Source organism: Erpetoichthys calabaricus, chromosome 16, assembly GCF_900747795.2.
Source record: "Erpetoichthys calabaricus chromosome 16, fErpCal1.3, whole genome shotgun sequence".
NCBI classification, from domain to species: domain Eukaryota; kingdom Metazoa; phylum Chordata; class Cladistia; order Polypteriformes; family Polypteridae; genus Erpetoichthys; species Erpetoichthys calabaricus.
The window spans coordinates 28,655,664-28,681,965 of record NC_041409.2 but is presented as its reverse complement, the minus strand read 5'-3'; positions in this window follow the sequence as shown (position 1 = coordinate 28,681,965).

The following is a 26,302-nucleotide window of genomic DNA, read 5'->3' as shown; positions in this document are numbered from 1 at the left end:
TGCCTGGTCTGAGTGAATATCTTCACTCTGTTGTGCCAGTGAGTCTCTGTGTGTGTTAAGCGCACACTCATCCAGTCTTTTCAGCCATTCATTTTCGTAAGTTTCCAAATGTCTTTTGTTTTTGTCTGTTTGCTTGTCAGCCAGATGGTGAAGTGTATTTGTTGTGCCTAACCTATGGGTGTCTTTGCCAGTTGTCTTATTGTTTTTTTGTTGTTGAACACAGCCGGTCAACATCCCCTTCCCTTCTTCACAGACATCGAGTCCATAGCCAACCAGTAACTGCCATATTCTGTTTGCCTGCAGCTGGTTGATCTCTCTCAGTCTGACTATTCTCTCTCAAAGTAGCTGCAGCTGTCTGCGCAGAAAGAAATTCCATTCAATCAACTCCGCTAACAATTTGCTATTTGGGCTTTCACTCCAGCAAGTCTCCTGTTTAAAATTCTGGTTTTTCCCTGTCTTGAGACAGTCTTTTTTCTTCTGTAGATTTCTGGCTCTAATCGTAATTGATCTCATTTCTGGTTTCACTACATTTTAAAGACCAGGTATATCAAATATTTTTCTGGTTTTCAGCCTCCCTGGTTTACACTTTTCTAGTGTGCTTCTCTCTTTTGTATAATTATCCATCCATCCATCCATTATCCAACCCACTATATCCTAACTATAGGGTCACAGGGGTCTGCTGGAGCCAATCCCAGCCAACACAGGGTGCAAGGCAGGAAACAAACCCCGGGTGGGGCGCCAGCCCACCGCAGGGCACACACACACACCAAGCACACAATAGGGACAATTTAGAATCGCCAATGCACCTAACCTGCATGTCTTTGGAGGACCCCCGGAGGACATGGGGAGAACATGCAAACTCCACACAGGGAGGACCTGGGAAGAGAACCCAGACGGATCTCCTAACTGCAAGGCAGCAGCGCTACCCACTGCACCACCGTGCCGCCCTTATATAATTATATTTGTGTTATTTATACTTTTGCTTTGTGTTTTTGGACACATCTATCATACAAGTACATCATACATTTTGTGAACATTATGTTTTTATTACTATTTAATTTCTAGAATTCTAATTATTGAATTATTATGTGAGCAGTGTGAAATAGGCGACCCGGACACAGACAGGCAGACACATTTCCTTCCATCACCACACGTTTATTTACAAGTCACTATGTGCACCACACCAACAAACCCCCACAGTCTCTCACAATCCCGGCTTCTTCATTAAGCCTCCTCTTCACACAACACTCAGGGCCTCTCTTTGCCACCTCCTCTGACCTCGTCCACCTCCTCACCCAACTCCAGCCTTGATTGCAGGGAGGTGGCTCCTTAAATAGGCGGCTGATTGCTGACCGCACCCAGCCACCTGTGACAGCAGCAAAGACACTTTGTTTACTTTTCATGTTCTTCATGTTTATCAAGATGGCGGCTTTCATGTGACTCATCAGGCAACACAGGGGTGACATCACCATCCCACGAATATGAAAAACACAAGTATTGTTAGGGACCCTCACAGCACTTGTTAACAACCTGTGTGGTTTTTGACTTCAACTTGATCTTCTTTTAGTGTTAACAATTCGTTTGTTTGACTTTCAGTTTTACTTTGGCCACTTTCTTGACTTTACACTTGCTCAGCCCTTAAAACTAGAAAATTAAACATTCATTTCTTGGTCCAAATATAACTCTTTCCATCAGGCACATTGGGCATATCAATATACTAGCTTACTCTATTACATAGATGACCTGTCATTCACAAATAAAATTCATAAGAAATATTTTTACAGCCAGCTGGATCTAATCAGTGTTGTGCATGAACTAGTTCAAAAGAGCGCGTTCACTGAACAAACTAATTTTTCTAAGAACGGTGAACTTAGCACAACGTATTTGCAAGTAAAGAACTTGAACATCAGCTGGTTCAGTTTTATGTGACATTCTGGATCTGGTTTAGGTCCAGATTAAACGTTTTGCTTTATCCTGTCATGTAGAGGTGGAGCCGAATCCAAATACAGTATTCGGATAAGCACAAATAGTGGATTTTTACAAATATTTATTTCGTACAAATTTTTTGCCAGAAAAAATAACATAAAATCAATTAGCCACCGTCTGTGTCTGCCTGCTCGCGCTTAGGCTGCACCCCTGCTGACATAAACATACGGTGAAGCTCCGCTTCCACTTTTAGGAAAACGTTGGACTTTGTGAGGCCACTTTGTATTTTTCCCCGTTGGACATTCAATATGTGGTGCAAATTTTGACCGGTAGTGTAATCAGTTAGTTCACCTACACGCTGGTTCCACAGTCACCATTTGTGTCACACGGTTGAAAATAGAAAGGTAATTTAAATGTATACTTGCTTCTATTTAATTTCTCTATCGACCAGGAGGATATTAGCATATATGGTTATACGTGTTTGTTGCTGGGTATAACTCAATAAATTTAAATAAAAAAGTCTTCATAATTATTGTATTTTATTCAAGAACACTGTAATAGCCTAATATAAAGCATGTAAAATTGAAAAAAGTAAACTCATGGGTCATTTATTCTCACTCCTTAAAAAATACAAAATGAACTGAACATGAACTAGTTAAAAATGTAAATGGTGAACTCTGAAGGTGAATTGATTCATTTGAATCTGTGTGAACTGAACTTTGAGTGAGTTCTTGTGAGGCGTTAACTTGCACAACACTGGATCTAATGCTTTTTACTTTAATAAACGTAACCACTCCTGGGTATCCTTTTTTCTCTTTTATCCATTTCTTCTTTTTCTTCTTCTTCCTCCTCATCATTTCCAACTTCTATGTGAGGTCGATATGCTTGATGATGTTTTTCCAAACAGCTCAGTCCTGTACCTACTCCCCTGTCTGACCCTTTTCCTTCAGATCTTCTTTAACTTTATCCATCCACCTCCTCTCCACTTTGGCCTTCCTCACTTTCTCTTTCCCTGTATTTCCCTGTAAAAGAAAGAAACCTTTTGAATTGGCTAAAGATAAAAACAGTATTAACAGCTAGGTGTTATGGAGGCATATTGTCCTTGGTATAAAGGTGCTGCAAGAGCATTTCTCATTACATGTCCACACCACTTCAATCTACTTTCCTGTACTTTCTTAGATATCTCTCACACTTTTATTGTACTTCTGATTGTCTCATTTCTCATTCTTTCCTTTTATTATAACTCCACACATCCATCTCAATATTCTCCTTTACTTCTTCTCGTGTGCTCCCTTCACTGCCCGTGTCTCAGCTCCGCTCATTATTGCTTTTCTTACTACTGTCTTAAAAACCTTACCTGTAACCCTCACTTTAATTCTTTGGTCACACAAGACTCCTGATACCTTCTTAAAATTGATTCACACACTGCATTCTATGGGTTATCTCGGCATCTCATTTTTCATCTTGGTCTAGATTATTAAATGTATCTACTCTTTTCAATAGCTCTCCCTGCAGGCTAACTTCTGAAGCCTGATCATCATTAAACCTCAAATATTCTGTCTTCTTCCTATTTATCTTCAATCTTTTATTTTTCAAAGTCCTTCTTCATTTTTCCAACTTCCTGTCTACATTCTCTTTTCTGGCGCTACACAACACAATGTCACACACCAGGGGGATTCCATTCCTTTAGACTCAAATAATGAATCTCCTCCAGCCATTTCTCATTCCTAATCCAACATTCCAGAAATGATTCTAGTTACTGTTCTCTGATGTTCTCTTTCTCTTATTAATCTTATTCTCTTGTTTCTCCTGTTTCTCTTGCTATTACATCCTCCTTATAATCTGGAGACCAAAACCGAACATAGGATTCCAAATGTAACCTAACATATGCACTGAGAATGTTGTGTATAACATCTTAAGATCTACTTCATACTGTACAGTGCCCTATAAACTCCGGCTTTCTGTTAACCTTTTAAACAACTTCCGAGCATTGAGCCAAAGCAAATCTTTATATGCTCTTTATAGCTCTGAATCGCCTATCCTGTATTATTTGCCATAGTTTATGTAAAATTTCAGTTACACCCATAGTTAAACTATTTTGTCATGTATAAGTTCAAATCTGAATTTTGTCCCACATAAGCAGTTGTGGCCCCAGAATTGGGCCCAATGGAGTGTCAGCTCTGATGTTTCTTAATTCAGAAAGCTTTCATCACATAAAACATGTTAGACAGACAGCACTTTATTTGTTCCCAAGGGGAAATTTAGCTTTTTTACCAAAAACTCAATTAATACGTAAATAAATATTATTATATTATATAACAGACAACAGCATTCCTCTTAAATACACACCGGAATAACTAAAAAGAAAGAAAACTTCTGACTTTGCTGCCCCAGGCGTATTGCTGTTGCTATAAAGGAGAACATGAGGACTGACTTCATCTGGTCCTGCAGCTTTTCCTGTGTGGAGCCTCCTCACATGGTCTTCATTTATGGAAAGCTCATAGTGATAATGAGAGGGGGTCTCAGCACACGTAGGTGTTGTTAATGTGGGGCGGTGTGGGGGGACTGGTCATTGGTTGTGGTAGAAGAAGGAAGGATCTATTTGAAAACTGGTTTAGGGTGTTAGCTCCGTCCGCATTACCCTTTAGCTCCAGGGCCCTTTGATTGCTTAAACCCAGTAATTATGCCCAGTCCAACCCGAACATCTTTCATGTTATTCTGAAAGTGTTTGTTTTCTGTTTTATTTGATTGTTATTTTTATATGTTTAACTCGATTCTGTCCCTGTCAGCAAACAGATTCTTCAATTTCTATTACTTTAAATATGAAATTCCTGCTTTCTGTAGCTTGAAAGGTTGTATGCATAATGGAAATCAAAGTTATGTGGGCTTATGTAAAATTGAGTTGTAGTTGGTTTACTATTCACAGTACCATTTCTAACCCTTACCTCAATAATCAAGTTATACCATTCTATACTATGATTATTATAAAATTAAAAACATTAGCTAATCAGTAGTAATTTTCTGTTAAAGTTCTTAGTAATACTGTGTCTGCATCAGGAATTGTATTAATAACAGTCTTCCCAAGCTAGGCATTCTGTGTAAATTACTGTATTTTTCTTCATAATGTCTTTATAACTATTACAATTATTATAGTTAACCAAGTTGCCTTTGTTGTTATAAATTATTTGTCAGGTGCCATCTCCAAGAAAAGTTGGTTAAAAAGCAAAAAAATAATTATACAGCAGGCAGTGCACCTTGTTCACAGATTTCTATTGACTCAGATTCTCTACATTCTTAAGATTTGAGTCATTCCAGCCTCCTGGCCACCCGTCCAAATTCCAATTTTTAGCCAGAAACAAATGTCAGAAATATCACTAAAAGTTCTCTATTAGAATACAATTTACAGCAGAGCCCTCTGAAATTCTATGAATGTTACAACACCAAGCAAAAGACATGCACTACCAGATTCAAAAAACAGGATCAGAGAAACAACTGAAAATAAAAACTTTCATCTACCGTATAAGCCAGAGCCATTTAGTCCTAAATTCAAACCCAGAAAAATAACAATTCTGTGTAAAACACAATTAAAAAACTTTTTTTTTGTTTCAACCCCAACAAGAACAGGGTGAAAAAAACACACAAGAAGCCTTGCACTATAGAATATCACATTAATATTTAGCTGTTCTGCCTTCATTGACATTTCCTGTATGACAACAGTTTACACTCTGAAGATGTAAGCGTTAATACAATCAACCATTGTGCTTATTTTTAGAAAAACATCACAGATGTGCATCACACAAAGCAGGTTAAAAGCTGTGTTCCAACTACAGAAGGATCAGACTCCTCAGCCTCTCTGGAAAAGTCTATTCGGGGGTCCTGGAGAGGAGGGTCCGTGAGATAGTCGAACCTCGGATTCAGGAGGAACAGTGTGGTTTTCGTCCTGGTCGTGGAACAGTGGACCAGCTCTACACCCTTAGCAGAGTCCTGGAGGGTGCATGGGAGGGTGCAGTCTACATGTGTTTTGTGGACTTGGAAAAAGCGTTCGACCGTGTCCCTCGGGGAATCCTGTGGGGGGTGCTCCGGGAGTATGGGGTACCGGACCCCCTGATAAGGGCTGTTCGGTCCCTGTACGATTGGTGTCAGAGGTTTGTCCGCATTGCCGGCAGTAAGTTGAACCCGTTTCTGGTGAGAGTTGGACTCCGCCAGGGCTGCCCTTTGTCACCGATTCTGACAGAATTTCTAGGCGCAGCTAGGGCATTGAGGGGGTCCGGTTTGGTGGGCTCAGGATTGGGTCACTACTTTTTGCAGATGATGTTGTCCTGTTTGCTTCATCAGGCCATGATTTTCAGCTCTGTCTGGATCGGTTTGCAGCTGAGTGTGAAGTGGCTGGGATGGGAATCAGCACCTCCAAATCTGAGACCATGGTCCTCAGCCGGAAAAGGGTGGAGTGCCCTCTCAGGGTTCGGGGCGAGATCCTGCCCCAAGTGGAGGAGTTCAAGTATCTCGGGGTCTTGCTCATGACTGTGGGAAGAATGGAGCGTGAGATTGACAGGCAGATCGGTGCGGCGTCCGCAGTGATGCGGGCTCTGCATCGGTCTGTCGTGGTGAAAAAGGAGCTGAGCCGCAAGGCAAAACTCTCAATTTACCAGTCGATCTATGTTCCTACCCTCACCTATGGTCATGAGCTATGGGTAGTGACCGAAAAACGAGATCGCGAATACAAGTGGCTGAAATAAATTTCCTCCGCAGGGTGTCTGGGCTTTCCCTTAAAGATAGGGTGAGAAGCTCAGTCATCCAGGAGAAGCTCAGAGTAGAGCCGCTGCTCCTCCACATCGAGAGAAGTCAGATGAGGTGGCTTGGGCATCTGATCAGGATGCCTCCTGGACGCCTCCCTGGTGAGGTGTTTCGGGCACGTCTAACTGGGAGGAAGTCCCAGGACACACTGGAGGGACTATGTCTCTTGGCTGGCCTGTGAATGCCTTGGGATTCTCCCGGAAGAGCTAGAAGAAGTGGCCGGGGAGAGGGAAGTCTGGGCATCTCTGCTCAAGCTGCTGCCCCCCGCGACCCGATCTCGGATAAGCAGAAGAGAATGGATGGATGGATGGATATCATAAATTCACCAGTTTATAAATTTTCTAGCCCACTTCCAGTTCAGGGTGGAGAAGAACCAGTGCCTATCCTGGGAGCATCAGTCATGAGGTAGGAGCAAACTCTGGACAGGGAGCATGTCCACTGCAGCTAGAATAAACTGTCCTTTACTATCCAGTTTATTTTGATATAGTAGCTTTCACGATGTATTGGCTCCATGCTCAAACATATCTAGAGCGAGCATATTACTGGTTATATACTGTTAGACATTTTAACATGGATGTATCTTTGTGAAGGAAAGAAGAGTGGCACAGTAGTTTATGGAATCCAGGATTCAGATTGCCACCAAAGCCTCATCGGCGTGGAGTTTGTATGTTCTTCCCATGTCTCCTTGAAGGTTTTTTCACAATTATGTTTGTGTCCTTTATTTTTAAACTCTAATTTGGCATGTTATAAGTGAGATGTGCAGCTGTGTGTGTCGTTGTGCTCTGAAACGGACTGTCTTCTTTTCCAGAGTTGGGTCCTGCCTTGTGCAAGATGCTGCTATATTGGGTAATGGCTTCCATGACCTTAAACTGAATTAAGCAGGTTCAAGAAAGGGTGGATTAATGTATGGACACACATCCATCATTGAGATATCAATGTTTTCGGTATCAATGGACCCTAAAACGGGAGATCTAAATTTGGATGAATGTAAAGCTTTCAGTCCTCCCACTTAGACAATAGGTTGTGGTGGGGGAGAGCGCAAAAGAAAAAATGACCTGCACATCATTTTGATAAGAAAAGAAAAGTTTAAATGGGATGAATGCTTAGGGGTGAGTTCTCCATCAAACAGTCGCTGAGGTTTACAGAGATGAATATATAATTATTTGAAAGTAAAACTCAAGCAGTTTTTTACTAAATAAATGCCTGACCATTGAAACAAAGATAAGCTTAGTTACTGAATGCAGTCACCATTTTGGCAGGGGTAAAGACGACAAGGAAATATAGAAAAACATGGAGTATAGTATTTTAACAGGAAATCTGTGAATTTCAAGTAAACAAATGTTTTAAGCATCCTCTGTAAAAACTTGCCTTTTTTTTTTTATTCCTGGGACGATGAATATGGGCTAAATTTAAGTGTTTTGATGCTCATGGAATTGTTAAGCACATACAGTACATTGTTAAGGTTCAATTTGTTGTTATTATGGTGTATACCAGTCAAGGAGAGTGGCTTTTCAAACTGAGGCCATTTATGCTAGAAAAACAGCCTGATCAGAATGCTCTGCTTTAAGAGTTTCAGCGTCATAATATTGGTACTGATACTGACACATACGTACTCCAAATATAAGCCTGATATATCAATGTCCAATATTATCGATCTCACCCTAATCTTGAGTGCTGTTTAAAAAAAAAAAAAATCAGTCATTACGAATGCAAAATGATTTCCAATCCTAACTCTTACACTTGAAGTATTTTTCCATGCCTTTACAACATTTTATCAGGATCGAGGAAATTCTTTTCTCAATGGTGTTTCCCTAAAAAGTATTAACCAGTGTTCTTATGTACAACGTGTACGTCTGGAGTATTTATAAGTATGAGATGCTACCACCATAAAACATACTTCTTCAAGGCTGTACTATTCGCTTCTCAAGTTTTGAAATAAAAAAACAGAGAATCTACCCATGATTCTGACCATTTTTCTGATACACATTTGAAGTACTGCACAAAACAATAATTAATGGCAAACCCTTGAGCTATACAGTAAGTATGACATGAACATTAAGTGCAGTCCATCCCATTGCATGTTTGGAGTAGCATTCTTATTATTATACTAGTCATTTAGCCCGTTACAATAACAGGCGCTAGAACAGTAGTGCATAAACATTAGTAGGAACAGTCTGTATTAAATGGCAAGGGACTTTGACCTCATTCTTTTTGTTGGTTGTATTTTTCTTTCTTTCAGCCTTTCTTTTGTTGATGTTTACTTGCTGAGCTGACTGTTCTTCGTGGGCTGCCGCCTTGTATTGTGTGTCTTTAATTTTCTGTGACAGTAATATTGTCTTGTATTCAAGGCTCTATTCAATAAGGGCGCGCACAAAAAGGCGAGCTTCAAAAGGGTGACCTCAGTTGTACGCGGCGAATAAAGGCTTTCGTAGATAATTTAGTTCAAATGGCTCTGGAATATGTGAAGAGCAACAAAGGTGCAGATCTTTATTTACGCGCGCCTTTATTCGCTGCGCCCAATTGAGGTCGCCCTTTTGAGGCTCGTCTTTTTGTGCGCGCCCTTATTGAAGGATGCCTGTGTGCGCCCTTATTGAAGGATACCGTCTTGTACGTCCGCTGGCTTGTACGTCCGCTGGCTTGTACGTCCGTAATATACCTTTAATTTTCTCTGCCGATAATACAGGCGTGCGCGTCAGTAATATGCCTTTAATCTCCTCTGACAGTAATACTGGCTTGTATGTGGCTGTAATATGCGTCACTGTATTGTGTACCTTTAATTTCCTCTTGCCGTAATACTGGTTTGTATTTCCGTAAAACGCCTGTAACTTTCTCTGACAGTAATATCGCGCATCGCAACGTGCCCCGCGCATGCGCACTTCACCAGAAGACACCCACACACAGACACCTGGACGCACACAGGGATTTTATATATATAGATATCATGCTTAACAGAATGAGAATCCTTTTTCTGAAAGAAACAGACAAACTATTCTTATACAGCCGAGGCACGTTATAATGATGGTTTCAAAGGAATATGCAAAAACTTTCTCAGCTTTATGTTAATTTTTCCAAAGATATATAACAAGTACAAGGACGTTTGATGAGTTTTATTAGATGTTTGGGACCACCAATCAGTGAGATTACAACTATTAAACTAAGCAATATGCTCAACACATGGTACAGTATTGTCATTATCCAAATGCTAGCTTTGAAAGTTAAAAAATGTCATACGCCTTCCAAAATTAATGAATTCCTTTGTTTTTAGAAGTTTCAAATCCCCATCATGAAACATAAAGCAATCAGTTAACCATGGCTTCATAATTCTGTCAATCTTAAGTAGTATGACAGGCAAAGTGTGAAAATATTTTGGCATAAAGTGTACTATACAAAGTGAATGATGCATTGAATGAATCATAGAGCAGTGCCACTATTGTGTTACTAGCTTTGCCTCCTACCAGTAACTATGGTAATTTAATATGATATAAAATAATTTGCATTTAATTGTTTTAATTGTATTTGTGACTATTTAATTACTGTGAGGTACAGTATGTTTTTGAGGACAAAGTAATCTACCAATGAGTCGCACATTCCTCTAGTACGTTGATTAATACTGTGTTAATTTAGTTTTGCCATGCTGAGATGTTCTAAAATAATCATGCCCTTAAGTTTTGTTTTTCCCCAACACATTTCCTGTTATAAATATTTCTGTGATGCCTAATATGATTCCTGCCAAATTCTCTTCATTATTTCAAGCTATGTGTGAAAGTGCCTGAAAATAAACAAGCAGAACACAGTCTGTTCATTTTATTCACCAGCGCTTTCCATCTCTTAGATACTGTAACTGTTCCACAAAGCTTTTTAAGGCGGAAAGTTGCAGTTCTAAAAGTATAGTTATTCAAACGTGACATGATGGAAGTAGACATCTACCACAGTTCAGTCCTGCTGTTAGCAGATTGTGTTTGTTCAAAAGCAGTGTGTGTTCTCAGAGTTGCCCAAAGCCTTGGTACCTTCTTAAACCCAGGTCATCGATGGTCAAAACTGGAATGGAGTGGTGCAATGAGGACCAACACCAAGATTGGTGCATCAAGGTGCAATTCTATTATGTCAGGGGGCCAATAAACGAATACGTGTAGGGCAACTTCAGTTCATCAATAAATAAATAAATAAATAGGCCCAGTGAAGGTTAATACAATCAATAAACAGGTTCCATGAAAAAGTTAAAAGCCAAGAATAACATTTCATTCTGTCGCTGAGCCCAGTGTGTCTTTCTCTCCATCTTCCCTTCTCACCCATTGATTCTTCTAAGGTGGGCTGAGATGCTGACAAATGCGATCCCTTCTCTAGCCCTTGTCCTGGCCAGCTCAATTGGTCTCACTGGGATACTCAGACCTGGACCCCCATTATCCTGCCACCTGTCCTGCATGCAGCAGGACCCCTAGAGCTCTTGGTCACTCCTGCTCCTTCAAATTGGTTAACAGGAGCGACCAACCATTTGTAGTCACAAGAACATTTTCCGGAAGAGGCTTGTTTAGCAATATTTGTGTAAAAGTCCCGTGTTACAGATGTTATGAGCATACAACTGGATTACTTAACGGGTGGATTATGTAACAGAAGTAACCTGAACTTTTTTCATGGATGTTTTGATATTGCTTCCTGTTGTCTAGCATTGGTCACCATATATACACCTATTTTATATCTCTGTTCTGCAAGAAAACATGGCATTAAAAATTCTTCTTGGTCATCACTACAAATTACATGGAGTAAGTAAAATCTGAAAAAGTATAATTGTTGGCTAGAGTATTCCTGTAAATATCTTTAGTATATATTTTTTAAAATAATCTGCGTCTTACATGGTAATATTCATCATTTAAAAGATATGTTTATATATTGTATATACGTTTATACCAGGGTGCCATGTTGTTTATATTTTTTTATATTTTTCTTTTTTCTTTCTTCATCTTGTAAAGCACTTTGAGCTATATCATTTGTATAAAAACGTGCTATAGAAATAAATGTTGTTGTTGTTGTTGTTGCTGTTGTAGTGGTTAGTGCTGATGCCCTCACAGATGTGTCCTGTTCAAATCTCACTTCTGCTCATTGTCTTTGTGGAGTTTGCGTGTTTTTCCTGTGTCTGCATGCATTTTTGGAATGTCGGAGGAAAATCAGAGTAGCTGGAGGAAATACGCAAACTCCAAATAGACAGCCAGGTGTGAAATCTGAATCCAGAACTCGGCATTTGTGAGGCAGCTACCATGCCACAATTTGCAAATATAACACACTTAAAATTTAGCATAAAGCACACCATTCAATTCAAACTAAAAAAATCAAAACTTTATATACCTATATATATATATATATATATATGGAAGAGAAGGTCTGTGATACGGTTTGCATATTTGCAGTTGGAGATCCACAAAGGGAGAAAAAACGAATCACGTATCATAAAATAGTTTTTATTCCTGAGCTTTCAACCCCTATCAGGGGTCTTCATCAGAGGATAATGCTTAGACTTACAAGAATCAAAGGCAATATATAGCAGCACATTCAGGGGGGGGTGGGTGGAGGTGACTAAGTCCGTATGATCAAAAAGGGGGGGGGGTGTTTATCGTTAAATTAATCCACCCACCCCCCCCGAATGTGCTGCTATATATTGCCTTTGATTCTTGTAAGTCTAAGCATTATCCTCTGATGAAGACCCCTGATAGGGGTTGAAAGCTCAGGAATAAAACTATTTTATGATACGTGATTAGTTTTTTCTCCCATTGTGGATCTCCAACTGCAAATATATATATATATATATATATATATATATATATATATATATATATATATATATATATATATATATATATATATACACATATATACCTATATTTTATAAATATAAATAATTTACATAGATTCATAAACACATATACTATAACATAATTTCTTGTTACTTCAAAAATTATTAATTAAAATGGCTAAACATTCATGTAAATGTCTATGGAATTCATTTAGTACAATAACTGGCCCTTTAGTTGCTTTCTTATATAATATCCTACTCACCAAGATGTTCAGTTTTGGAATAACTTCTATCCTACAATGAGTCACAGTTTTGTCATATGTTTCATATTTTTATTGTGGTTCAATATCAGGAATTATTCTTAACCCCTTACTTTTATTAATAATTTCCAACAATATTGCTCTGCATTTGCTATTGGGTGTTCCATTTTATTCATGATATAGTCTTCCTTTTAGGAAGATTGAGAAAACAAATATTGAGAGGTGACATGATTGCAGTGTTTAAAATTATCAAGGGAAATAGCACAGTGGAATCAAGGCTGTTAATTTAAAATGAGTTCAACAAGAACACGGGGACACAAATAATAAAAGTCACACAAACAGTAGGAAGTTTTTCTTCATACAGAGAACTATAGACAAACTGTATGGAATAAGTTACCAAGTAGTGTGGTAGGGTCATTCAAAATCTCGACTTAATGTTATTTTAGAGGAATTAAGTGAATAGAATTGGCAAGCTTTGTTGGGAGCAGTGGCCTTTTCGTGCCAAATGTTTTTGTAATTTTCTAAAAAGATGCTTCGAGTGATGAACCACCTTAATCATCCATAGATGGACTCCATTCTGCCTATTAGGCTGGAACTTGCAATATGTTTGTTTATCAAAGGATGTATAGCTGTGTCGTATTAGAAAGGGGTGAATGTTAGGGAATCCATTTCCGGGCTCCCGGATTCCCAGACATTTTTCATTCCCGCATTCCTGGGAAAGAAACTGCTGTAATTCCCAGAAAAACGGGAATGGCCAAGCTCGCATATATAGTGTGTAAAAGTGTAAAAATTGATCAAGAAATAACAGTGTTATAGCTGAAAATAATTAAGGAGGCGCCATTGCTGCAGCTTGCACTTCATCAGGCAACAGCTTTGAACAGCAACTTGAAATTGCAATGTGTCAGTCTGTTGCATCCGCATTATCTGTGCCAAGAAACTTGCCATCACAGAATGATGACAAGAAACTGGATGCATCAGTTAAAGCTGAAATGGCGGTGTTTCAGAGCAATGGCAAGCGCGGGCGTTGTTTAGAACAAGTGTATCAGTATCTGATGATTGTGCCGCCTACTTCAGTGGAGGCAGAGCGTGCTTTCTCAGCGGCTGGTGTACTTCTGCACGAAGGTACGCTCTCGCATGGCCAACCGCACGCTGGACACGTTATTAATAATAATAATAGTAAATTATATTTATATAGCTCTTTTCTCAGAACTCAAAGCGCTATCCACACAGGGAGGAACTGGGAAGCGAACCCACAATCCTCCACAGTCTCCTTACTACAAAGCAGCAGCTCTACCACTGCACCACCTGTGAGGATGTTGTGCTTTCTATGCTCTTATTACCACAACTAAAGATACATGTACTTCTATGACAGCATAAACTGCTTGTAGATAAGGTTAGTCTTTTATTTGTGTCAACATATTGCAGTAGTTTTATTAAAAATAAGTGTCGGTCATTCTAAAACTGTTCATATATGAGAAGCCCGTGCACTGTTTCATTCCCGAATTCCCGGGAATGGATAAACCCGTCCAGGAATGGATTCCCTAGTGAATGTCGTGTCACACATGCGTGAATAGGGGACATTTTTAGGGCTTAAACACCAATTGTAATACCCCTTGGGATGTAACAGGGCACTGTCTTTAACTGCTTCTTCTCTTTTATCCACAGACTAGAGGCTCTGAGAGTCAGTTATCTGTGAGGACACACCCACCTCTGCAAGAAGCCCCTCCGCTTTGGGGACAAAACCTTTATAATGGCCACTACCACTCACTTCTTGTTAATGGACGCATGTCTGGAAAGATGTCTTTTTTGCATTGCTCATATTTCAAGTATGGGTTTATTTAATAATATATGGGGATCACAATGCAGTGCCCCAACTCTTTATCTGTGTTGTGCCTCATCTTTTTACCGTCTATAGAACAGTTGTTTGGCTTTTCTGATTATTAATAATAAACTAGAAATAAAAAATCTACGCATGCATTCTACAAACCCACTTATCTAGAGCAGGGTCACAGGGCTGGTGGAGCCCATCCCATCAAGCATCGGGCAGAAGGCAGGAACAACAGGGCACCAACCCATCACAGGGTGAACACGCAATACAAACACACACACACACACACACACACACACCAGGGCCAGTTTAGCATTGCCGATCCTTCTATGCTGCATGTCTTTGCACTGTGAGAAGAACCCAGATCACACAAATGAAACCCACACAAACACAAGGAGAAAATGGCAAACTCCACACAGAAACACGTAAGATGTGAAGCTACCAGTGTGTCACCATGCCCCCCAGATATAAAACATTGATTTTTAGCCTTTGATATACTATATATTACGTAGTTCTTTCTGTAGCCCAATAAAATGCTTATAGTCTCCTTACCATAACTAAATAAGCTTGAAAATATTCAAGTGGAGAGAATATGTTTTTAGCTGCAAGTTGATGTAAAAGTCACAATTTGCTCTTGTCTTTTTGGCTCTTGTTCGCTCTTGTTCTTTACTGATCACATACTGTGACACTATGCATATACTCCATAATCTGACTATAACATTTTATTATTTGTTCCTGGAACCAGTTAATTGATTTTGCTGTGGTTATTGAAGATGCCACTGAAGATTCTTCAAATCCATACATAATGTATTGGCTTCAATCATCTCACTTCATAATGCATAAAATGAAACTTGGCATATCTCTGTCAAGCTAGGACTTTTTTTAAAATGTAAGTTTCCTATCTTAACTAGCTAGATAATATTTCACCAATCTATTGTCACATTGCATTTCCTTGGATGTGTGTTTGATTTTCTTCCTTTCCAGTACTGGTTTTTCTGGGTACTTGCGTCAGATGTTTATATGAAATGTATTTTTCACGGTATCTACATATAAATATTAAAAGAGCAGCGCAGTTATCAATGAATGCCAAACAGCTTTATTAGTTAGTGTAGGATATTCATAAGGATTAAATGATTACAAACAGAGCTTTTTATTAAGACAAAGCAGACAGTACATCTTCTTTAGCCTCCGCACTATAAAACAAGGGCATAATTAAGAAATGTAAATTTCTTCTTGTCTTTACTCTGAAACTAACTGTAAAAGCCAAGAGAAGCAATATGACATTAGACTAGAAGCAAAACCCTGGCAGTGTCACACTTACATTATGCTGTGAAGTAACACATACTGAATTAATGTATTATGAGCTGTTCCAAGCTTCGTGGAGAAGTTGCCGCTGTCCTACTGAAGGTTTTGGCTTACTTGTTTGCTTCTCTCTCTCCTTCAGACAGCCACAGTGTTGTTGAGATCAGGTCACCGTGGGGGTCATGCCATCACTGCAGAACCCCTAGTTCTTCATTTTGCTGAGCATGTTCTTTATGACTTTGCCCGTGTATTTGGGGTCACAGAATAAAGCTGAGACCAATCAGACACCTCCCTGATGTTATTGCGTTACAGATGAGAATGCTTGTATTTCTCACTACTTAAGACCCCATTACTTCTGACCAGATCAAATATCTCCACTTGTAGAAATGCAGCTCCAAACCTATAGAGACTATTGGCTGTAGACACTAATTTGGGAAGGAAGGAACAGAGCATTTCTGGAAGGTTTCTGATATGTTTTTTTTAAAATGACTTTTACAAAGACACTTTATTTCTTTTTCCTATGCTGAAACAGCTTGTTATGTTACATTGGCTACTGAAAAATTTACCGTGGTTATTAATGCTTTTGTGTTTGTTAAAGAACTACCTGAATTTTGATAATTAGTGTAAGTAGAAAAGCATCCATGGATGTTGGTTGTGCATATTCTTGTTTAAGTTAAATACATCTACCACTAAGCAAGTACGCAATCCTGTTTCAAAGTTATACAAGCACTATAGCCTTCTGCTGCTGATATCAGAAGCATAAGAATAGTTTGTGAGCTCCAAAATGGCTGATTTTAAGAACAGAGAACAGAATTACTGCTAAGTATTCCTATCTATAGTTGCGAGGACAAGACAAGACCAGACCTTTTCTTCTGCTGGAGTCCAGGCAGGTGGCACAAGTGCATTGAGAAGGGTGGAGATGACATTGAGAAATGACAGCATCAGTTTTGTGAAGGTTCGTTCCATTTTCTAATAAATCCCATTTTCTAACTTTAGCTTGACTCATAGCTTTTCATCTTGACTTCTTTCATTGTCTTAGTGTTTTGGCTTAGGTTAAGTAATAATGCTTTAATAAATAACCCCAACAATTTGTGTCCGACTACAATAACAATTTGGCCCTCTTGTTTTTATAGCAAATCACAGTTTCTTGAGAATCCGGTTTTATTTTAATTTTTTCATTGAAAGACACACACATCTCCTGGTCTGTTACTACTTCTCAGAAGTAATCTCTGCCTCTTTTTGTCGGCAGACTACCTGACATGACTGGCTGGAGATAAAAAAGCAGATGGATACCATCCCTACTATGTTCTAGCTGAGCTGCTTTGGGTCTTCACAACTGGCCCAATAATGACATATACAGTCATATGAAAAAGTTTGGGAACCCCTCTTAATTCTTTGGATTTTTGTTTCTCATTGGCTGAGCTTTCAAAGTAGCAACCTCCTGTTAATATATGACATGCCTTATGGAAACAGTAGGATTTCAGCGGTGACATTAAGTTTATTGGATTAACAGAAAATATGCATCATAACAAAATTAGACAGGTGCATAAATTTGGGCACCCCAACAGAGGTATGACATCAATACTTAGTTGAGCCTCCTTTTGGCCTCTAGACGCTGTCCTCCTATAGCCTTTGACGAGTGTCTGGATTCTGGATGGAGGTATTTCTGACCATTCTTCCATTCAAAATCTCTCCAGTTAAGTTCAATTTGATGGCTGCCAAGCATGGACAGCCTGCTTCAAACCATCCCATAGATATTCGATGATATTCAAGTCAGGGGACTGTGACGGCCATTCCAGAACATTGTACTTCTCCCTCTGCATGAATGCCTTTGTAGATTTCCAACTGTGTTTTGGGTCATTGTCTTGTTGGAATATCCAACCCCTGCGTAACTTCAACTTTGTGACTGATGCCTGAACATTATCCTGAAGAATTTGTTGATATTGGGTTGAATTCATCCAACCCTCGACTTTAACAAGGGCCCCAGTCCCTGAACTAGCCACACAGCCCCACAGCATGACGGAAACTCCACCAAATTTGACGGTAGGTAGCAGGTGTTGTACTTGGAGTACAGTGTTCTTCTTCCGCCATGTAAAGCGCTTTTTGTTATGACCAAATAACTCAATTTTTGTCTCATCAGTCCAAAGCACTTTGTTCCAAAATGAATCTGGCTTGTTTAAATGAGCATTGGCATACAACAAGCGACTCTGTTTGTGGTGTGAGTGCAGAAAGGGCTTCTTTCTCATCACCCTGCCATACAGATGTTCTTTGTGCAAATTGCTCTGAATTGTACAATAGAATGATGTACAGATACACCATCTGCAACAAGATGTTCTTGCAGGTCTTTGGAGGTGATCTGTGGGTTGTCTGTAACCATTCTCACAATCCTGCTCATATGCCACTCCTGTATTTTTCTTGGCCTGCCAGACCTGCTGGGTTTAACAGTAACTGTGCCTGTGGCCTTCCATTTCCTGATTCCATTCCTTACAGTTGAAACTGACAGTTTAAACCTCTGAGATAGCTTTTTGTAGCCTTCCCCTAAACCAGGAGACTGAACAATCTTTGTTTTAGATCTTTGGAGAGTTGCTTTGAGGATCTCATGCTGTCCCTCTTCAGAGGAGAGTCAAAGGGAAGGAAGCACAACTTGCAATTGACCACCTTAAATACCTTTATATCTCATGATTGGACACACCTGTCTATGAAGTTCAAGGCTTAACGAGCTCATCAACCAATTAATCAGCATTGAGCAGTGACAGGCATTCAAATCAGTACAATGACAAGGGGACCCACATTTGTGCACAGCCAGATTTTCACATTTGATTTAATTTCATACAACTAAATACTGCGTCACTAAAAAATCTTTGTTCAGAAAACACCGCAGTACTCAGATGTTCCTAGGAAATGAAAGGCATACCACTGTTATCTTTTTGGTTGAAAGGAGAGTCAATTATTATGCAGGCTGAGAGGGGTTCCCAAACTTTTTCATATGACTTTATGCTAAACTACCACATCCGTTACATTGATATTCTTTAGTGGGGTTGTCTTTCACCCAAATTGATTCCTTCTAAACCAATTTCTGTTCAGTTAATTGGTTAAGTTCTGTTCATTTATTATATCATTGATAATTTCAACTATTTGTGGTCTTCGTAGTAATCATGCACTAGGCTAGAGATCTACAACATAATCAAGTTTTTATCTGAAATGTGGTCTGTTATTTAATACTTCCTTTAATGAAATACAGAAATTTGTAATTATTTAACTTTTTGGGCATTTTTGTTTGGAAATCTAAACGTTGTTATTTTCTTCAGAAACACTTATGCAGAAGACAAAAAATAGATTTTTCTCAATAAATGTTGCCATAAATGTTTAAGAGATCTAAGACTTTTACACAGTACTGTATATGTACAGTATTTCTTATTTTGGCACTTATATTACACGTTTGTTTCCTTAAACACCAAAGATTCCTAATTTTATTTCTTCATTGTTTTAGTAGAGTAAAGATGCATGAGTAATCCTTAAGTTCTAAAATCATATCTTAAATGATGAACAGAGCATAAAATCTGAACTGTATCCTAGTCCCAGTAGAAATTCACAGATATGACTAGTTGCAACCTTTACAATCTGGTTGGTTTATTCAACAAACACTTGCACATATTGCATACTCTCTGCAATCTGTTTTGTTCACAGAAGTTCAATCTTCACATTACCAAGTATTTGAAAAAAATGAGCTCTTGCCTTTAAACACATCTAGTATTCCTTAGGTGCCTAATTTTGACACTAAATTTGGAGAGCAGAAACATGCATGAGTATCTGCAACAGTAAATTTCACAAAACAGAAGGCTTAAAGCTGGGCTGAGGAAACAGCTGCTTCTTTCACTATGGCAGAAAGGGCTCAGTGAGCCAACATCATAGAAGAAGAAAAGTTGATCCTAGAAATAATTGTTAAAATTGTGTTTTTCATTGCTTTAAAGAGTAGAAAGCAATTCAATTACTAAAGCCAAAAATGCTGAAGCACTACGTGTTCATTATTCCTTCCCTAGACAATGTCAAATATGACTTTGTAAATACAGAGTATTAACTAGGTTAATTTAATTTTTGTTGACTTTATAGGGCAGGCAAACAGGTTTACTCATTCTTTTAAAGTCTCTCTGGTTTTAGATGTCAGTTTATTCAATGGTTTTAAAATTCTCCAACTAAAATAATTACTTTGATGAATGAGGATCATGTTTATTCAGAATTAAGTAAATACTGATAACACCAAGTGAATGTAATTGCTACATAATGAGACCTTAAAAACACAATTGTGTTAAAATGACTTACAAGGCACCAGTGTCTGCACATTACAATGGGGCTACTTACGGTGCAAGTATTGATCACTTTCTGCTATTCACAGTAACAAGACTGGCACAGAACAATATGTGATGAGCCCTTAAAGCTCCTGGTTTAAAGTGTGGGCCAAATATTAAGGTAGTAAATTACGGAAAAACAGTAGTATATGGAAATGCGAGGTCATGTAGTAGCAAGTACTGTTACTCCACAGTTGTTGCAAGGTTTCTGGATGTGTTGCTGGATTGTGTAGCAGAAAAATATATAAATGTAACCATGTGTGTGTGTTTTATTATTTCTCTGTGTGTACATTTATGAGTGTTCTGGATGTGTCTTTCCTGTGAAATCAAGATGTTGTGTACCCATCATGTCCTGAACAGTAGCCATGGGAAGGGTGAGATAATAGCAATTAAATATTTTTTAAGAATTTATAAATATGAAGCTTCTCTTTAGAGATAAATGTGTGTATTAAAGATTCTTAATGTGTTATCTATTTTGGGACCTTTAGGTAATAATAATAACAATACATAGGTATGGTATTAGGATATACCATTTATCTGTGTGCTGATTGGTATGCATTGAAGTGAGTTGATTATTTTATCTAAATTAACTTACTGTAGTTTAGATCCTTGTTTTGTCATTTTAGTCAGGCACCTATGGTGAACTGGTACAGTACAATGAGTCAATTCCTTCAAACGTTATAATAAAGATTCATTCATTTTCTGGATGAATTTATAGTGATGACTCACTTCTATTCTTTGTCTTTTAAATATCTGAATAACAATTGTCTCCAAACATTTTGATTTTCTACCAACAAATAAAAGGATTACTCTCAATTAGATTCTTTTCTTTTATAAATGAAAGCTTAATTCAATAATTTTTTAATACCTTCACATTTCAAGAGATAATTGCATCAATGGTTTGACTTGCATTATTCCTTTTTTTATATATTTATTTAAAAGTTTACAATTTTGCTACCTCTCTTTTGGGATTCTTCTAGATAATGTTTTTAGCAGGTCCATTTCATTGGTACTTCCATTTTCTTTATAAATTTTATCTTGGTAGGGCCTTCCTGGGTTGCAACATCTAGTGCCATATGAAAGACCAGGGGCCTCAAGCATATCACCATGCGTAGAATTCACACTAAAACATGGCGTACAGACAAAAGCAGAAATGTTTGTACGCACAATAAAATCCAGATGCATAAATCTCTGCGTTCGCCAACTTCCACATTCTTCCGCTACATAAATCCCGGTCAGTGTGAAAAGTAACACCTGCTGCCCCGCCCCAACTCCTCCCAGAATGACACCTCTTTGAATATGCAAATCAATATAAATAGCCCTTAAGATCAGCGTTCTATGAAAAGGCAATGGCAAAAGCATGGGGAAAATTGAAGAATTTCAGCGAATACCAAGTGGAGGCAAGGAAAAACGTACTATTTGTTGGTTTAAACAGTGGTATAAACAACAAAAGGAAGTTGATTGAGTGACGTAGAGTGTCAGAGAAACTAGAAAGCTCAAGTTCACAAAGTCGCACAGTGCCTGAAATAAAAAAGAAATTGTCAGATATCAAAGTCGCCGTGAAAAGGCAAGTCATAGCCCACTGTCTGAGTGTCATATGAAAGCTTACTAGGGTACAGAGAAAAGAAAAAAAATAGGGACACAGTGACAAAAAAACTTTAATCTCGAAATTTCCACTTTAATCACGTAGTTTATTTTGTCATTAAAGTAGAACATCATAAACTTCATCTTAAAATCATTTAATTTACTAGTTTCTCAAATCCCATTGTAACTAAAGTAGCACATTAAATGCTTTGTATTGTATTTGTTCTTCTATGTGCTCTATGTGTGTGAATCACTATGTGCTTCTTAAACGGGTTTTCTCTTCCTCCGACAGGACACAGAATCCATTACATTCATGATATTACATTTCTCTGAATAATCTAAATACTGAGATGTATACTTGATATCATTTTCATGATGATAGGAGTTAAAGGATGTTATTAAACACGGGAACACGGTAGTGCAGTGATAGTAACGAGCTGGCGCCCTGTCCAGAGATTGTTACCGCCTCACGCAAGATGCTTTGCTGCTCCGTGCGCAACCTTTGATGAAATCATTTATTGCAGCAGTACTGTCTCTTTCAAACGTACTAACCTCCAATTCCTGTCCTTCCTTTTCTTTTTCCAAGTAACCAATTGCCACACAATCAGCTCTGTAATAGATGTTTAGCCATCTGTAAGCTTAGAATGCCGATTCGTCAAAACTTTTAAGAAACATTGAAATATCGCTGTAGTACATGTTTAATTATTCCATCCATCTATCCATCCAGTGTCACATCAGTCCCAGCAAGCATACAGCGCGAGGCAGGAACAATCCCTGAACTAGCTAGCACTGCACCACCGTGTCTTCACATGTTTAATTATTAACAATATAGATTATTTAATTTATGTTAACATTTATCTGTATAATGTAATAAACATATTTTGTTGCATTTCATCTTAAAAATGATATAAGAGCCGTATGAGAGCAGTTCAAATAGGCAGCATGGCTGAGGCAGCGCTTGCTTGATGCTGTATAACGATAATTCTCTTTCCAATCAGCTGCTGTAGAGCTGTGATTCCCCACTCAGATACAGTGATATAAATACTCTGAGTGGTGCAGTGAGAGTAATATGGAGAAAGATGATCCCCTGGCATCCCCTAATGGGAGCAGATGAAAGAAGAAGAAGGTGCAGTGAGAGTAACAACGTTAAAGCAGCTATGGTATTTGGAATAGTTTGGCCATTCCGTGGACCATTATATTGTTACAGGTTAATTATAATCAGATGCCTTAAACTAATAAACAATATGCGGTTAATTTCAGTGTATATGATAAAGCCGCATTAGGGATGTGGATCTAAAAAAGAAAGGGAAACCACACTAGAGCAAAAGCAGTGCTTTGATGCTGGGTGCCGCCAGTTTGCAAAACCATGTGGAGAACTTGTGTACGCCAGGGTTTGAGCTAGTATGAAAAAGTGCGTGGCTTTACGGCAAGTTGAGGTTTTATACATTGGGATGTGAGCGTGGAAACAGGAGTACGCAACATTTTTGTGCGTACACACCGTTTATACATGAGGCCCCAGGTCACCGTTGCCTTTCTTTATGAAAACTTAAATTCTTTTTCATATTGAGGCCATTTAGAGTCATCAACAAATCAGAAAGGCTTTGGTCTGTGGAGAAAAAGCATTTGAATGTGATTATGGTGACAGTAATAAATAAAAAAGGTAATAGTTTTACTGTAAAATATGAGAGAATCAACATAACGTAAATACATATTGTCTTTATGACATGCAAGATAATCCCAAGTGTGAAATCAAGTTGTAAAAAGAGGTTTTTGCAATATCAATATTCTATCCTTGTATGTGAGAGTGCAGCCTTAGCAATTCTTTCTTTTTCATTTATTAACTGCAGCAGAATTCAGACAATGCATCTTTCTGTTTAATTGAAGGCACAATTATAAATGAGATTTTTGATTAGATTTATTACGCCTCCCTCGGGATAAATTTTGTCATTTACCTAAGGAACACCTGCCAAGATAACATTTTGTTCTGAAAATAAGGATGATGACTGCCAGTCTTCATATAACATCAGCTTGATCAGCTATGATGCTTTTATTTAATATGTTTGAATAACTCAATATAACAGATGTGTTAGATCTTAATAATATTGCCAAAAAGGTCAAAACTCTCATTTTTGGTTAAAAATTGAGCACAGGAATATTAGTGTCTGCCTTTTTAAAGATATAACATTTTACTTCATGTGCAGTAGGTTTTATTATGGGGTGGCACTGGTAAGTAAGTTGAGGTGTCTCATAGCTCCAGGAGACTGAGTTTGAATCACAGCCCTTCTTTGGGCTACACTGTTTTGGTTAACACCCTGTTATATTTTTAGGTTGTCTGAAAATTCTGCATTTTCCTGTATGGCTGTGTGACTCTGAAATTATTTAAGCAGAATTGAAAATTTTCTATGTTTAGAAAAAATGGTAAACATGTGAAGTGATATTAGAACTTTAGTGAGGTTTTGCATTTTGAATTCGCTTTTTATCCAATTTCTATTTATAATCCTGTTTGAAAATGGATTTTTTTACTGGTAACTAAGGTATACTGTAATGATTAGGTATGAATAGATGACTCAATCATTCTCATTAAAAAGTAAGAAATATATTGTTAGTTAGAATTCATGTGAAGGTTAACTACCATGATGGACCCAAAAATCTAAACAGTTGTTAGGACAAGTGATATGTTTATTAAATTAAGTATTTAGTTGCTCACTACGCTTGGTGAACCAAAGAGAATTAGCTTGTTAGACTGTAGAATCAGCAACAATTTGATTCAGTTTTTAGAGGAGTACTCAAGTATTTGCATAACAGAATCCATTTAACATTTTGAAATGTTTCTTTTATAGGAGAGTTGTATTTTTATTTCAGTTTAACTTTCAATTTCTATTATAATTTTTCTGTCTTGTCTACAGAGTACAGTGAAATTCTTATGTGCATGTCTGGCTTCTCTGACATCCTGTGTTACTAGTGAAATGCAGACCTTGAAACCTTTGGATTCATCAATTCCTAAAAGTAATTTGTTCAAAACATACCTTGAAAATGTCAGGCATGTGGGGCAATTATTGCAATACGTACACAGCCTTGTAGAAAAGTGTAATGCCCCACCTAGAGCTGAAAAAGTGTGCAGTCGCCTTTGATTTTATCTCAAGTGAAATTTTATCACAACTGCCTGTTGTGTAGTTCATGTTCTCGCAGACCCAGACATATAAAGCATATGTCTGGATACAACCACGAATGAATTGTGCTTAGCGTCTCACTGCACGCAAACAACATTTATTTGTATAGCACATTTTCATAAAAATTATGTAGCTCAAAGTGCTTTACAAGATGAAGAAAGAAAAAAAGAGAATATATATATTAGGCGATACTAATTAACAAAGAATAAAGTAAGGTCTGAGGGCCAGGGAGGACAGAAAAAACAAAAAACAAAAAAAAAAACTACAGATGGCTAGAGAAAGAAACAAATCTGCAGGGGTACCACGGCCATGAGAACGCTCAGCACCAACTGGGCATTCTACCTAACATCAATGACCTCAATCAGGGCTCGTGGTTTTCAGGCTTCACGTGGAAGAATTAGAAGATGATGGTCATGTGGACCTCTGGCCTTCAACCCATCAATGGAGGGACTGCATGGTGCTTTGATTAGTTGGTGGTGGCGCGTGAGCGCCACCATAGAAAACCAGAAAGAGAACAGCAGAGAAAGTAGGGGTTAGTATGGAGTTTGGAACCATGAAAAAAAAAAAGAAAATTTAATGCATGTACAGAATATCAGAGTTACACTAACATTGAGCTATGAGAAAACCATGTTAAAGTAATGGGTTTTCAGCAGTGTTTTAAAGTGCTCCACTGTATTAGCCTGGCGAATTTCTATCGGTAAGATATTCCAGATTTTAGGTGCATAACAGCAGAAGGCTGCCTGACCTCGTCATTTAAGTTTAGCTCTTGGAATTCCAAGCAGACACTCATTTGAAGATCTAAGGTTACGATTTGGAGTGTAAAGTGTAAGACATTCCAAAATATAAGATGGAGCGAGATTATTTACGGCTTTGTAAACCATAAGCAGCATTTTAAAGTCAATTCTAAATGGCACAGGTAACCAATGTAGTGACATCAAAACTGGAGAGATGTGTTTGGATTTTCTTTTCCTAGTTAAGATTCTAGCAGCTGCATTCTGCACTTGTTGCAATCGATTGATGTCTTTTTTGGGTAGTCCTGAGAGGAGTGCGTTACAGTAATCTAGCTGACTGAAAACAAAAGCATGAACTAATTTTTCAGCATCTTGCAAAGTTATAAGAGGTCTAATTTTTGATATATTTCTTAAGTGAAAAATGCTGTCCTAGTAATCTGATTAATATGTGATTTAAAATTCAGGTCAGAGTCAATAGTTACCCCTAAATTCTTTACCCCCTTCTTGACTTTTAATCCTAATGCATCAAGTTTATTTCTAATAACCTCATTATATTAATTTTTACTAATCACTAAT